The sequence below is a fragment of the Pinus tabuliformis genome, chromosome 1_1, assembly GCF_031772625.1.
Source record: "Pinus tabuliformis cultivar Carrire ecotype Pingquan chromosome 1_1, CPIR1, whole genome shotgun sequence".
In the NCBI taxonomy this organism is placed as follows: Eukaryota; Viridiplantae; Streptophyta; class Pinopsida; order Pinales; family Pinaceae; genus Pinus; species Pinus tabuliformis.
In genome coordinates this window covers 912,465,834-912,482,209 of record NC_142297.1, presented here as the reverse complement: position 1 = coordinate 912,482,209, position 16,376 = coordinate 912,465,834, and the positions used below count along the sequence as shown (strand labels likewise).

The 16,376-nt window shown below is 42.9% G+C and overlaps 1 pseudogene; it reads right to left on the bottom strand.

Moving 5' to 3' along the window:
* LOC149217366 (uncharacterized) overlaps positions 1–12,051 on the bottom strand; it is a 69,348-nt pseudogene extending 57,297 nt beyond the window's left edge.
* Positions 12,052–16,376: the final 4,325 nt, after the last annotated feature.

Here is a 16,376-nt window from a genome sequence, read left to right as displayed (position 1 = left end):
TCGACTGGCTCCTCCTCTAGAAATTCCAACTCTGGGACCATTTGGCATGCCTCCTTAATGACCTGCATAATTTACTTGCTCTGATTGGTCACCTCTATCTCAACGGCGATGAAAAAATTTCTTTGTAGGGCCATCTGCTCATTGTTGATCTGATGTTCACTAATCACCTAGATGGTGCGGTGCTCTCGGGCCCTCAGTTATGCAATTACTTCATCCTGCAAGAGGTGGAGTGCTTCACGCGGGAGTGGTGCTAGGTTTAACCCTACTCCCTTTAGGGCACTCACAGTGGGCCTATCAGCCTCATTCTTTGTGGTCAATGCTCCATCAGGCAACACTATCACATTGGAAGCCTTCGTGTGTAGCGTATTGGCAGCCTCTGAAGTGCCGATAGTGAGGCTGGTAGATATTGTGCTAGCCTGTGATGTGTGGGCCTATAGCTTTTGAAACCCTATCTGGATAGCCCCCAAGATGATCTGTTGCTACTACTCAAATTGTTGTAGGGCCTCCACAGTGACATCACTCAACGTGTCACCGATATCATGCAAGTCACCCTCTATTAATGTGATAAGGTCCAATGAGGTCTTGGTCACCTTTGACTTCTTGTTGGGCCCTCCCTTCTCTAACTCCCTTGGGCTCTTGATGCAGGTGAACATCTCTTGAGGGTTCACTCTGTGTTGTTATCTCTCCTCCTTTGTCTCCAGTGAAGGTGACCTCGCGCCTTTGTCAGAGCCCCGCTCTGTCCCACCTATCTGCTTCCCTGTCTACTGTGCGGCCTCACGCTCTGCCTGGGCCTTATCAACAACCTCATTTTTCCTCTTCTCAGCTAGTTGTGCCATCTTAAGCTTGGCCTCCTCCTTCTTCTTCTGTGTGGCGGACTTGCTCTCGCCCACTGCCAAGTCTATGGTAGTGCACCACTCTACCAGCCATTGATCAAGCACCGAATGAATGGCGTCATTTGTTGCCAGATAAGGCAAGTCATACCATTTCTGTGCAGGGTCCTTCTGCACCCTGATGGATACTCAATGGAAGTCAGCTTTGAATTTGGTGTGGCCCTATAGGTTGGCGTACACTATAGGTGACAATTGCAGTTTGCAATTGATGGCCATTCAGATGTTAATCTCCATCAAGATCAAAAAGATCTTGTTGTCCCTGACTTGATGCGTGTCCTTGGTTGCCCACAGTGAAGCATACTTCGCTGCTTTTGTGAGGTCTAGTGCGACCGAAGGGAACTAACTATCCTCTGGCAGCTCCCATGCTACTAGTACAATCAACAGCAAGAGCCACGCGTTGTGGAACATCTTGCTGAGCTCTTGTTCTTCTCTATAGTTTGCCAGGAAATCTCCGCAAAGGTAGTCCAACCAATTTAACTTGACTCCTTCAGCGCACTGTGTTGTGAGCGTGACGATAGGCACCGACACCTCATCAGCGCGACATTTACTCATCAGCTTCCCTGCTAAGATTGTGTGACTACCTTCACAGCAGGGTCACAGATGCTAGATATAGCATATCCGTGCGGCTTCTTCACCAGTTTAAATTTTTCTTTCACTGATTTTGTGAGAGCTTGCTAGCCACCTTTTTCGCCAAAGATCATGGCCGAATTCTCTCCTGTATATGGCAGTCGTGTTATCCAGTGAATCAACCTATCCATGATGGGTATCAGCTCCTCCAGCCACAAACACCCATCATGCACCAAGCACAACAGCTGCTTGATGACCAAAACTATTACCGGGGTGCGGTTGTAGTGTGGCACCCAAAGCAGGTTGAGAAACCCTGCCTTTTCTACTCCCTTGAGCCACCTCCGCGGCTCCAATGTGGTCATTCCCGTATTCGTATCAATGATGCGGCACATCAGCTACTCGGTTTCCAGGTGTGGGAACTTCTCGTGGTCAGCCAAGTCCCAGTCTTCAAGTTTCAGGAGTGGTATCCACGGCAAGCGCGGTCCATCGAAATCAATCTCTGTTATAGGACAAATTGACCTCCTAATCAACTCAGAGGAGAAAGACAAGATGACTGAAAGAATGACCACATTTGCAGGCCTAGAATCCACACTAACGCTCTCTATACACTGACAACTTGCTTTATAAATCTTGTTTACAATCATAAAGGAGCGTTAGTCTACCTTCTAACTCATGTTGTTAGACAAGGGGGGCGTTAGTGAACTTTAGTGATGCTCAAGTGGTTATGCCAACAAATCTTCCATAAACTATCTAGATATTATTTCCCTAAATTTGTGCAAGAAAAGCAGGGAATCTCCAAAAATCAAGATATTTGGAGAAATTCTATTCTAGAAACAGAGGCAAATGGGAAAAAGCTAGTAAACAAGGCAGGTTCATGGTTTTTACCCAAATAAACTACAGGTGGAGTTAGGCAGCCATAAATCGATTTCTATTTAAGCAACGAGAGGGCCATTGCACAAAGGGTCAGAGCATTTAGAAGGATAGTACATGGTGCTGTTGTGATATTGTCATATTCTTGAAGGAGCTAGCTGAAAGAAGGAGAGAGAGAGAGGAAGAAGGGATAAGGAAGGCCGATGCAACAGGGTTGTTGTAATTACTCTTCTGAATATAGGACTGTGATTGTGTTCCACTACTCAAAGTGTCGGTGATATTGTGAATTCATTTGTTCATTATGATGCTTGTTATGTTGAGTAGATAAGTTACACATTTATACATGTTTGTTACGAATTCTTTCATTAATTGTCAGAAGTATATGCTATGATTGGTTTTCTTCGTTCTTTTGTGCAAGAATTGTCTTGGATCCGATTAGGAGGAGTTCTTCTTACCACACAGAGATCCCCAAGAAAATCCAAAAAGAACCAAAGGTGATCCTTTCTCCATATCCTGTCAATATATATGTCAGATAGATGAACATGTGTGTAACATGTACCTTTTGCAGATAACCTTATGGTCTGTTGGAAGTCCCTGGAAGACTTTCGGGGGTAGTTTTAATCCCATGCATTTTACCCCATAGCAGAACTGGTGACTCCACTGGGGACTATACTTTAGTTCCCAGTTATCCAGAATCCTCTCATATCTCTTCTCTCTTCTATGAGCTTCCTGCTTCTTCACATCATTCTTTGATCCACCATCTAACTTGTTGCATCCTGCAAAGTTTTTTTCTCTTCAAGAACTGATTCAAAAAGCCCACTTTTTGAGCTCTTTCCCTCACTAACGCAGGTTGCTGGTCTACACAGAGCTTTATAAAGATCTTTGGCTGTGCACAGGGTGTGTTAGTGGCCAAAATAAAGCTCTGTTTACACATAGACAGAGAGTTAGTCTCCCATTTCCTAGTTTTTCAACAGATTTTGTGGACCAAAGGGGGGTGGGAACTTGTCCCAAGGGCTGAATCAAGATCTGCAACAGTATCATGCTAACAAATTTGGTGTCTTAAAATTTATTTTTTAAGAAAATGCTTTAGTTTTTCTCTCATAAAAGAAATTTTTATTGAAAGAATCACTAATAAACTGTACATCTCCTTCTGTCAAATTAGTTGTAGGCTGCTTTGTTTTGGTTCAATAGTTGTTAGGGAATATTGAGAAAAGGAACTTTTGGTTATGCAAAGTGTTGAATGATTTGTAGCTGCACTGATGAATACATGAATATGTGAAGTAATACATGTGTAGAATAAAACTTGCTTGCATAAGAAATTGAATTTTTTTTTAAAGCATAGTTCTGCATGGTTTATCGAGTCGAGAGTCTCATAATATTCATACGTCAACACCCCCTCCGAAGACAAATAAGAAAGTACACTAAAATTTACACTAAAATCAATCAGATACTCTTTTTTAGAGCAAACCAACATTAGATAGATTAGGACCTTGGGATAAGAGAGTGAGTCAACTACCCAAGGTTGAAAATCAAACTAGTGTTGTTAAAGAGTGAAAAATCATTCTACACTCATATTACCAGGACCACTCCACTCACAACGGAGCTAAATACGAGACAACATCGGATTGTAATCGAAGGTAGCCCACCTTCTTTTACAACTCCTTTGGGCATTCTGTGTAATGGGGGTCCCTTCGAGGATTTCGGAACTGAGTCGGGGATTCAGGTATCCTGCCCACATAGCGTGCTATCTGTGACTATGTCCCCCCCAGTAATGTCTGTGATTTGAGGTATCTCTAGTGGCCAATACTTCTAGGTACTTACCTAAGGTGACTGGGATGGGCTATCCTGGTACCTCAAATGGACGGACCTACTTTGTCTTCATTTTTTGGGAGGGTGCTCATCTTCACGAGAGTACTTGGCCCCTTAATCTGAGGTTCGGGCGAAAATCAAAAATAATTGTAACCGTACATTTGGCCATCCTTCTCTGTTACTCATTGAGAGACTGGGTTTCATCTCTAGTAATCAATGTTTATCAGACAAGGTAATTTCACTTTGTTTGCTAATTGTCATTTTTAGTGTATTTTTTCTTTTTAGGTACCTGAGTGTTATCGTTTTTGAGACTTAAAAAATATCACCTTAAAATTTATCTGATAAAATTTACCAGTCATTGTGGCTACATCCAGCCCTCACCGTCAATCTAGACGGTTGTTAGGACTTCCTCCACTCACTATGGAGGATCTGCCAAGATCCACTGACTCAGATTCCTCATCTTTGAGGAATCAGTCTCCTAAATCGCACACGGGATCGTTCTGGATGACCGATGATTCTGATTTTCTGGAGGATTTCTTCATGGAAGGATTCCTTCCTCATTTTAACACTCCGTTTACAAATCTATTGGATCTTGTTATTGATCCCGTCATACCAGTACTTCAGTCATCACTGGGAGGAACTCGTCCATCTATTTAGTCGGCACCTTAAGGGTTGTGGAATTATAGAGACACTGTGAGTCCTCTACCACTTCCCTAGTTGATGATCATCACAACACCGGCAATGTGGAGCCCCGCAATCCCGTTTGTCCCAGGTACTGTAAATCACACAACACCCTCTATCAGTGGAACCTAGTAGATGCCAAGTTCCACTCCTATGGTGCGCCAAAGCATATCTTCAACTAGTGCCACATATAGTGCTCCATATAACACTCAATGTGGAACTATGGGTGCAGTTCCAGTTTACCGAAACCAAGGTCAGCTGCCAGTGTATGGTTATAACCCCTAGATTCAGATATTTGGGGCGGCCCCCAATATGCACATGGTGGCGGGGAATGTCACAGTTCCCCTGCCTTTCTCAGGCATGCACAGAAAGTCACTGATTGATATGAGTTTTCCCTCTATCAATCAAAGCCATATGGTTAGTTCAGTGTCGGTTGGGAATCCACAAGGGATCTCCACCCAATCCATGGGGGCACCCTACTCACAAACTCAGATGAGTCAAGGGGGCACCGCTTATATTGGGGGTAACTTCATACCCCAGTGTCAAAATCCTCATGATAATTCACTTTACAACATCGTACCGCAAAGAAACTGCTACACCACACAGCCCATGTACACCATGGAGAACCAAACGATGGGAGGAGCGTAGAGCTCCTCAGGTCATCTGTCTTCACAATGGTTCGAGTTGGGGGCACCCAATAATTTGCCTTTTTTGGCAACATTGGATATCCCCAACTTATACAAGTTGACTAATGACCCCATCTACCATAACCTACAATGGCCGCTGATCCCGCATAAAATACTGGCGGATATTCCTAAGTTCGACGGAAAACAAGGGGAGGATCCAGGCACTCACGTCACCACCTACCATCTATGGTGTGTTTCTAACTCCATGGTGGATGACAGTGTCCGGTTGCGTCTATTTCCCTGCACCCTCACTAGCAATGCTACAAAGTGGTATATTGAGTTACCACGTGCATCAGTGAATACCTTTGACGCTTTAGCGATGGAGTTCCTAAAGCACTTTTAGTTACCTATCCATTATGAGACAGGGATGGAGCTCCTTACTTCGTTTTGTCAGGATACCACCACCCACATCTCCAATCATATCCATGAATGGAGACATAGGAGGAGGTTAGTTAAATCTCCCATCCCTGACTTCCTCTTAACAGACTGGTTCTGTAAGTCATTGCTCCCACAAATTGCTAGAGATGTCGCTCTAGGTGGTGTGGTCACGGAGGGCCAATCCATACGTCGTGCCCAACACTTGGATTTAATTTATTCACAGTCTAGGACTCTCTACGACATTATCCCCTATGCTCTCAGTAACCCCAATCCTCCCACCACTTAGCGCCCTGGAGCGCATGCCAACGGGATCATCGACGCAACCTCCGGGGTCACTGTAAAACAACTCAGTGGTTCCGTTGCCAAGCTGGTAGTGGACCCCTCTACCAAAGTGACTGCTCTTCCTACCACTGCGATTAACTCTATGCAGTCTGCACAGAAATTCGGTGGCAAGAAAAAGAAGAATAAGAAAAAGACTACTCCTTCTGAGGAGCAGTCATCTAAGTAGCCCAACCCTAAATAGAAGGCCATTGCGCCTACTGATGCGGAAGAACATAAAGGCACTAACTATTCATGCAAACTTTGTCTTGAAGACCATGAAACCTGGTGTTGTCTGCGGCTTCAGGAATGCACGGATTACCTTGCCAAAAGAGATTCTGCTAAGGCACTGGCTGTCCTTAGAAAACCTTTTCCTACTCAACAGCAGCAAAATCTCATTGCCAACCAACCGCAACCCATGTCAGGGGGGCAGCAACGTTTCACAACATCCTTCAACTAGAGAAGGATATTTTGCCGTTTACACATTTGGAATGGTAGATCTCACCACAAGAGAAAAATCTTATGGAGCTCCTGTCGCTCCGGCAGCAGAACCATCCATAGGTCAAAATCCATCGCCGCCCAACGATTTGCAAATCGAAAGTCTGGTTGAGGACTTTGTAATTTGACCCCCTAAGGGGGCACTTCGACGCACAATGCAAAACACATCTGCATGTGCCGCCCAACACTACAACATCATAGAGGATTTGGTGTAAGCGCCGTTGGCCATGTTGGTGCTCGAAGTATTACAAACATGCCCCAACCAAAGGAAAGCTTTGCTTTTGGCTATCGAGGGTATTGACCCTACAGATTCCACGGTTGCTATTTTCGACATGGAAAAGTGTAAACCTCCCCTTTCCCACCAGCTTGCATTTCAGGTGCATATCACTTCGAAAGGTAAAGGTATACACTGAACTGTCATCGATGAAGGTGCTTCAACCTGTGTCATGTCGGCTTCATGTTGGCTCGCCTTGGGTTCCCCAACCCTATCCCCACCATCGAACTCCCTTAAAGCTTTTGACGGCCACACCTTTATCCCAAAAGGATACCTAGCCAGTTTTCCCATCACTTTGGCTGGGAAAACCATAATGGTGGACGTAGAAGTCGTAGACAGAAAACTCGACTATAATCTCTTGCTGGGTCGCAGTTGGACATATGCCATGACAGCCATCGTATCTACTGTCTTTCGCATCATCCAATTTCCATTGGATGGAAAGGTTATTACAGTAGATCAGTTGTCTTTCTGCACCCCTGATTATTCACCATTACCAAGTGGCTCTGTACCCCTAGTAGGAGGTGGAACTGACAGTTACATCAGTTTAGGTACTGATCTACTGAAGGCTTCTTCCCTCATGGGTTGTTTCCCTCTTCAGCTACTGAAGGTTTCACAATCGGTCAACATGCTTTCATCTTTTCCTCATGAACAGACCAATCCATGGATCCTACTAGCTCCTTTAGACATTGACACTTATGGAGAACAAATGCTACTGTCACCAGCTGAATTGGCTTGCGAAGCCATTCAATTTTCACCTGAATCTCCGGTTACTTTGGTTTTGGCCAACGGTACCACTACCCCTCCCATAACCGCTCCTTCCTTCGATCCACTCAATCAAGTCCTATCATTGGATGAAGCTGTTAGAGAGATCACGAGGTTAGAAGAGTGACCTTGGGAGGATTCACACCATCATGTTTCAATATCTGATTTGGACATGATGCCTCTTCAAATCCTGTCACCTGACATGCATGAAATCATTTCCTCATCGTATACGACTATCCAACTTTTGGACTCGGAAGGAAACAGGGGCAATATCTCACAAACATTGCTCCCCGATATTTTTGTCATGATAGGCATCGTGGAAAACATACAAAGTGGATCCAATCACAATCCTAAAGAAATTGTGAGCTTCACCTACCCATTTAGGGAATTCCGCGATGTTTTTCCTTGGTCTTATGAGGAAATGCAGGGCATAGACCCTTCTAATGTCAAGCATGAGATTGAGAAAGATCAAGCATTCTTTTTATGGTATTTTTCTTGCTCATTAATCCGAAAAACCTCGAGTCTTCTTCTTTGGGCTCGTTAAACTACAAACGAAGATAATAGAGCAATGTTAGGGATATTTTATTGCTCTTTAAAAAATACAAACATCCCGAGTTTTCATCGTTAAGCTCGTTAAACACTTTCTAACTATGGTAGAGCACTTTTAGGGATATTTTATTGCTCTTTAAAAAATACAAACATCCCCAAGTTTTCATCGTTAAGCTCGTTAAACACTTTCTAACTATGGAAGAGCACTGTTAGGGATATTTTATTACTCTTTAAAAAATATAAATATCCCCGAGATTTTGTCCTTGCACTCGTTACATCTATGCAACAATAAATAGAGCACTTTTGGAGACATTTTATCGCTCTTTAAAAAATATAAAATTCCCCGAGTTTTTCATCATTTGCACTCGTTAAATATATGAAAACGATGCTCTGAGCACCTCTTTTTTGATCTAGTTCCAGCTCATAAACTGAAAAAGACCAATGGAGCATGCTTTTTAGGCACTTTTTTCTCGCTCTTTAAACTGAAAAAATCTTGAGCTATGTCTTGCTGCTTGTTAAACATGCTAAAGATGACCTGAGCATTCTTTCAGGTACTTTTTTCAAGCTTGTTAAAAAATAAAAATCCCGAGTTTTTTTTATTGAGCTCATTAAAGTTTCATGACAAAACACGAGTTTAGTCCGCCGCCTTGTACTCATAACAAAATGAGGTCGACATCTATTGGAAAAAGGTTTCTCTTTATCCGGGTCCAGTATATTAAATATGGAAAAGTAATTGATACGGGTATACTATTAACCTTTTGTCACACCCGTTTAAAAACTATACAAAGGGACCACAATGGAGTCTCTCTTTATGATCTTCTCAGACTCTCTAAAGATGAAAATATCACCGAGTTATCTAGTCTGGACTCTTTAAATACACAGATAAGATATAGATTCGTTATTTTTACGATGCTTTTCAGACTCTTAAAAGATGAAAAAATTGGCGAGTTTGCCTATCTAGACTCATTAAACTAATCAGATAGGGAAAAGAGTTGTTCTTTTTGCGCTCCTTTTCAGACTCTCTAAACATGAAAAGATTGATGAGTTTACCCGTCTAGACTCATTAAAAATCAGACGGGGAAAAGTGGAAATACAACCATATCCTGAAGCGTGGTTTGGCAGCAAAAGTTCCCTTGAACATGGAACTCCCTTAGATAAACCATCATTTTGATAGCCTCTCAATATGAAGCCTACCAACCTATGAGTTTTTAGCCTATATACCCTGATGCCATTGCATCTCCGTATCTTAAACACTCTGTAGTGATCATGAGTCTCGTGCTGTCTGGTTAAAACCGTTGGGGTGCCTTCTATTGTTCAAGGGTCCCTACTTGTTTCCTCGATCAATTTACCCTACATATCCTTTCACCATGCCCTCCATCGTTTACACCCAAAAGCTCAAAAGATTCTTCAGAAAACAAAATCATCCTTTTCCGGTTTCATGTCGACTGATGTAGGACACATCATTGGCTACCTTTCGACAGGTTCCTTCCCATTGACTTCAACACTCTGTCTAGGAAGATAACCCAGAAACACATTCAGTGCATTTTTTCTTGCAGACATTAGTGGCAGGTTACCTTGTGCTTGATCATGGGTTTTCATCTTTGGCTCCTAGTTAAGTGATTCTACGAGTGTTTGACAACAAAAAATATTTCACAATCGCTAGTTTGCACTGTACATCTTGGAGACCATCACCATTATCAGTGGCCTTCCTCGCATCTATTAACAGTCTCCATTATTGGCTGGTATTCAGATAATTTCATGCATGTTCGATGTCAACTCATTTTCTCACATGTGCCGATCTATGTTGTTCGGTGAAGCAGGAATCAAGACCTTGGGTAGAGCCTTACATCATTCAGCCTTGTTTCCTCTCCCAAGCTGTGATATTGTTCTTTGAACACATCCATTTCAGGATAATCTATTATGACACTGGATCCGCCCTATGCCATATTGGCAGCCAGCATTGTTATATCTCTAAGGAGAAAGTTACTCTGACATAGCTACTGAGCATGGGAATGCCTGACTTAGGACATGATTTTAGCAGTTCATATATATGTACTTTTGTTGTATCAAGTTTTCCTTATCGCCCGAAACTTCTCTCTCTCTCTACAAAGATTTTGATGGGAAACTACAGTATTTTCATAAAGTATTTCGGCCATCGTCTCTACCTCTGATCTCATACTTTAGGGGGCATCTGTTATAGGACAAATTGACCTCCTAATCAACTCAGAGGAGAAAGACAAGATGACTGAAAGAATGACCACAGTTGCAGGCCCAAAATCCACACTAACGCTCTCTGTACACTGACAACCTGCTTTATAAAGCTTGTTTACAAGCATAAAGGAGCATTAGTCTACCTGCTAACTCATGTTGTTAGACTGGGGGGGCGTTAGTGAACTTTAGTGATGCTCAAGTGGTTATGCCAACGAATCTACCATAAAATATCTAGATATTATTTCCCTAAATTTGTGCAAGAAAAGTAGGGAATCTCAAAAAATCAATATATTTGGAGAAATTCTATTATGGAAACAGAGGCAAATGAGAAAAAGCTAGTAAATGAGGTAGGTTCATGGTTTTTACCCAAATAAACTACAGGTGGAGTTGGGCAACCCTAAATCGATTGCTATTTAAGCAACGAGAGGGCCATTTCACAAAGGGTTAGAGCATTTAGAAGGATAGTACATGGTGCTATTGTGATATTGTCATATTCTTGAAGGAGCTAGCTAAAAGAAGGAGAGAGAGAGAGGAAGAAGTGATAAGGAAGGCTGATGCAACAGGGTTGTTGTAATCACTCTTCTGAATATAGGACTGCGGTTGTGTTCCACTATTCGAAGTGTCGGTGATATTGTGCATTCATTTGTTCATTCTGATGCTTGTTATGTTGAGTAGATAAGTTACACATTTATACATGTTTGTTATGGATTCTTTCATTAATTATCAGAAGTATATGCTGCGATTGGTTTGCTTCATTCTTTTGTGCAGGAATCGTCTTGGAGTTGGTCAGGAGGAGTTCTTCTTACCGCATGGAGATCCCCAAGTGAATCTAGAAAGAACCAAAGGTGATCCTTTCTCCATATCCTGTCAATATATATGTCAGATAGATGAACATGTGTGTAACAGGACCTTTTACAGATAACCTTACGGTCTATCAGAAGTCCCGAGAAGACTTTCGAGGGTAGTTTTCATCCCGTTCATTTTACCCCATAGCAATCGAATTTGGCAGCCGAGCGGTTTGCAAGGGGGTGTTGCTCTCATCGACGTCCTTCAGCACCTTGGTCTTGGGCTTGTGCAGAGGAACATACTATGACAATTGAGTAATAGGGTCTGTACCCTGGGTTTCAACCTCCTCTACTTCAACTCCCACATCCTAATCGTCCATCGGGATGTCTTCAATGTCTTCCTCCTTTGGTTCCAAATTTATAGCTTTTCCCTTCTCCTGTGTGGTGGGCTTTGGTCGGTTTCTCCTTGGTGACATGCGCACCGGTATAGCAGGTCGCTTTCCCTTTTTATCATTCATAGTCTCTTTAGTTGGGGTCGGCTTTGATCTCAGCTTTCTCGGTGATTTGGGGACTTCAGCAAGCACCTCGGCGACATCTGGAGCAACTACTTCTACCTGCATCTCAACTTCTAGCATTGGCTCCTCTACTATTTCTTCGGTATTTATAGTTTCTGTGGGTGATGACATAACACTCTCCAACAGTACTCGCATGATCTCTAGTATGTTTGCAAATGCTAGAGTTTCTTTCAAAGTCCTGAAGAATTCTCGGTTCATGAGTGCTTGAAAGCTCAACAACTCAATTCTAAAAATTCCAAGTATTTTTTGCTAGACGACCACTTGTAATTTATAGGGCATTTTAAATTCAAATCCGACCATTCCCCCCAAATTTAGTTCATTAATGCCAGATTGGTGGTATATTTTCAAGGATCTGAGCCATAAATTTCATCTTAAATGCCACCTTCCCGCTCCATTTGGCTGCATTTCTACCATCAAATCATGAACAATGACTTTAATGGTCACTTTTTGACCGACTTGCACGATTTCTCCCTGGGTAGCGCAGCTCCTTCCGTGCTGCCGCAGACCCCGTGACACTTCCTTGCTTCGCATAGTCCTCAAATCGCACAGCTTCCCAACCCAAGCAGTGTAGTTTATAGTCCCACGCCTCCTTTTAGCTACCTGGAGTGCTAAGACTATGCTACCTTCATCCAGTCACATGGCCGAACCACAGGTGTATGGCTTCAAGTGACTGCCATTCACCTTTCCAGGGAAGGGTTCTCCATTTAGTTTAACTAGCTGTACTGCCCCTCCATCAGTAATTTCCTTAATGACATAGGGCCCTAACTAGAATTTTCCTAGAAATTTATCAAACGTACAGTCATATAACAAAACCAAGTCATTTACCTTAAAGGTGTGCAGCTTAATATGTCAATCATGCCATGCCTTTTCACGCTGCTTTTGGACCTGTTGGTGAAATCTAGCTAGAAATATCTCTTCCTCGAGCTCATCTAGCTGTGCGAGCCTCTCCTCCAGGGCTCTATGATCCATCATACCTGTGAGCACCGTTATGCATAGATTAGGCACAATATATTCCATAGGCATTACTGCTTCAACACCATAGATATGTCTAAAGGGGGTTTGTCCAGTCAACTTCTTGCATGTCGTTCAATAAGCCCATAGTATTGCAGGTATGCATAGGTCCCAATCACTTCACTAAGCATTGCAAACCTTGGTCAATGTGTTTTCTAGTACTTTATTGAATGCTTCCACCATCCCATTATCCTGCGGGTGATAAGGCGTGCTCTTTTGGTGATATACCTGAATTTCCTCCGTCAGCACATTAATCATCTCATTTAGAAAGTGCGTACCACGATCACTCATCAAGATCTTTGGATAGCCAAATCACATCAGTACATGCTCAAAGAGGAACTTTGCAGTAGTCATGCCTGTGCAATCCTTCACAGGCTGTGCCTCCGCCCAACGAGTCAAATACTCCGTCGCGGTGATAATGTACCTTGCTCCAGTCTTTCTTTGGGGTTGAATGGGTCCCACAAAATCTATTGCCCATTTCTCAAAGTGTTACAACGTCATCTATGGATTCAAAGGCATCTCATCCCTCCGCAATGGCCTGCCAGTCCTTTGACACACATCACATGCCTTGCAATATGATTTTGAGTCCTGATGGAGGGTTGGCCACCACAACCCTGCATGTAGAATCTTTTGTTCGGTCACTCCTCTTGCATAATGTCCTCCTTCCATGCCCCCATGAGCATTCACGATGATGCTACTTCTTTCAAACTCGGGTACATACCATCACAATATCTCATCAGACCCCATTTTGTACAAATGCCCAACAATGACAGAGAAATCTATCACGTGCACCCTAATTCCTTCTTCTGCTTGACAGTGTATCCTTCCAGGATAGTTCCTGCTGTTAGGAAGTGTATTATATCTTCTAAATGACCATCTGTGATGTGTACTAAAAATAGCTGCATGTCAGGAAATCCTTCCTCCAAATTAGTAGGTTCTTCCCCTGTTTTGATGCACGACAGATGGTCTGGTCCCACGTTCAGTTTTCCAGGGTTCACAATAACATCAAAATCATACTCTTGGAAAAATAAGAGCCACCTACAGATTCTCCCCCCCTACATAGGCTTACTGACCAGGTACTTCAACATGGAGTGATCCGTATACATCTTAAAATGCCTACCCAACAAGTAGTGCCTAAACTTTTAGAGCGCATACACCATGGCTAACCCTTCATGCTCGATGGTGGAATAGTTCTTCTCTGCTTTAGATAGTCTTCGGCTTGCAAATGTGATAGGATGGTCCAAGTCTCCTCCGCCAGCCTGTGTCAGCATTTCTCCTAGCGCTATACATGATGCGTTGACATCTAAATGAAACTCCTTCTTCCAATCTAGGAAGACTAGAATCCGCGTGGTGACCATTTTTTCTTTCAATATATCCAAGCTCTTCTTATAGTCCTCATTCTAGTAGAATGAGACATCCTTTTTCAACAATTTCTCCATAGGCGCGGTGATTTGGTTATAGCTTTTGATAAACTTTCTGTAATATCCCGTGTGTCCTAAGGTAGTGTGCAACTGCTTCACACTCCTCGGTGCTTCCAAGTTCAGTATCACCGCGATATTTGCGGGATCTACCATCAGTCCTTGTCTGCAAACCACATGACCCAACAGGGTCCCAAAAGGAACACAAAACAGGCACTTCTTCAGATTGAGCGCGATTTGCTATCTTTGACAGGTATCCAGCATCAGGCGCAAGCTTGCTACATGGCGTTTTACCAGCCCAAACACAGTCCAGTCATCAAAATATACCTCTAGGAACTTATGAATAAATTCCTTGAACGCAACAACGACTATGCATGAGAAGATTGTAGGTGAATTTTTCAATCCAAACGGCATTACAGTGTACAGAAAACAACCCCACTCAGTAGGTCTTTTTTCTCCTATCCTCCGAAGCAATTTTGATCTGGTAGTACCCCGAGAACCCATCACTGAAGGAATATGCTTCCTGGCCACCTACATTGTCCAACACTTCATCAGTGAATGAAGTTGGGAAAGGATCATGTATGTAACCGTCATTCAGCTTTCTGAGATCCACGCATATCCTTATTTCATCCTTCTGCTTCTTCTCCTATACCACCATTGGGCTTACATAGTCAGATTCTTCCATAGGATCAATGATGCCTACCGCAAGCATCTTGTCTAGCTCTAAGTGGACCTTCTCCTTATATTTCGGATTGAGACAATAAGGTCTTTGCTTAACCAACTTCGCATCGGGCTTCAATGTGATCTTCATAAAACTTAGGTCCTCGATTATCCCCTTCAGATCTGTAAAATTGGTAGGGAATAAATCCTGGTATTCATGGAGCAATTCTATGACCTTATCCACCATCAGTGAATGAAGTTGGGAAAGGATCATGTACGTAACCGTCATTCAGCTTTCTGAGATCCACGCATATCCTTATTTCATCCTTTTGCTTCTTCTCCTATACCACCATTGGGCTTACATAGTCAGATTCTTCCACAGGATCAATGATGCCTACCGCAAGCATCTTGTCTAGCTCTAAGTGGACCTTCTCCTTATATTTCAGATTGAGACAATAAGGTCTTTGCTTAACCAACTTCGCATCGGGCTTCAATGTGATCTTCATAAAACTTAGGTCCTCGATTATCCCCTTCAGATCTGTAAAATTGGTAGGGAATAAATCCTGGTATTCATGGAGCAATTCTATGACCTTATCCACCATCGCGTCGTCCCAGTAGTCTCCAATCTTCACGAATTTGGGTTCTACCTCTATACCAATGTTTACTTGCTTCGTTTTCAACGACACGATTATATTAGGATTCTCAATCTGCGGTCCTTCAACCTCATGGTGACCTTCTGTTTCTGGAATTTTAATCTTCTGCAGATCCTCATCTTCTTGTTCAGTAGTCATGTTATAGCATTCCAGTGCATGACTTAGTTGAGTAGCCCACTCAGGCTAAATTAGGTCCAAAGGATCTTGCGGTATCCTAAAGATTGCTACTTTCACCTCTTGTAGTGCCTCATCGATATAGTCAAACCCGTCTTCAAAACTGAATGTCATTATAAATCCTTCACACATAATATCCCATTCACCTGTACCATGGCGAAGTTCTGTTTCTACATACCAGTTCGTGGGGACAACATCCAGGGTGTGACAAAACAAGTGCACCCATTGAGGTTGGGGATTCTCTCCATAAACCTGGACCCATTTGGCCAAATGCATGTGCGGATCATCCTGCCCATTACACTTATCTATCATTCGCATCTTCGGCTTCCCAAAGTGTGTTCTCATCATTCTCCTACATTTTCCCTAATCATCAAAGTTTCCCTTATGTGTACCCCACCATCTTGCAGGCGTAGCGCGTAGTGCCCAGTCCAATGCCTGGAAGCACTGCTTTTCTGGTACCTCCCATTCAAATGCATCCAAAAAGATATTTACATCATTCAGGCCATCATAAGTAGGCAGATTTCTTACCTCTGAGGACACACAGTGCAGCGACCGGGTCATCATGTTGCAGTTCAGCGTAGTCACTTCATGTAACCAATTCTGCCAG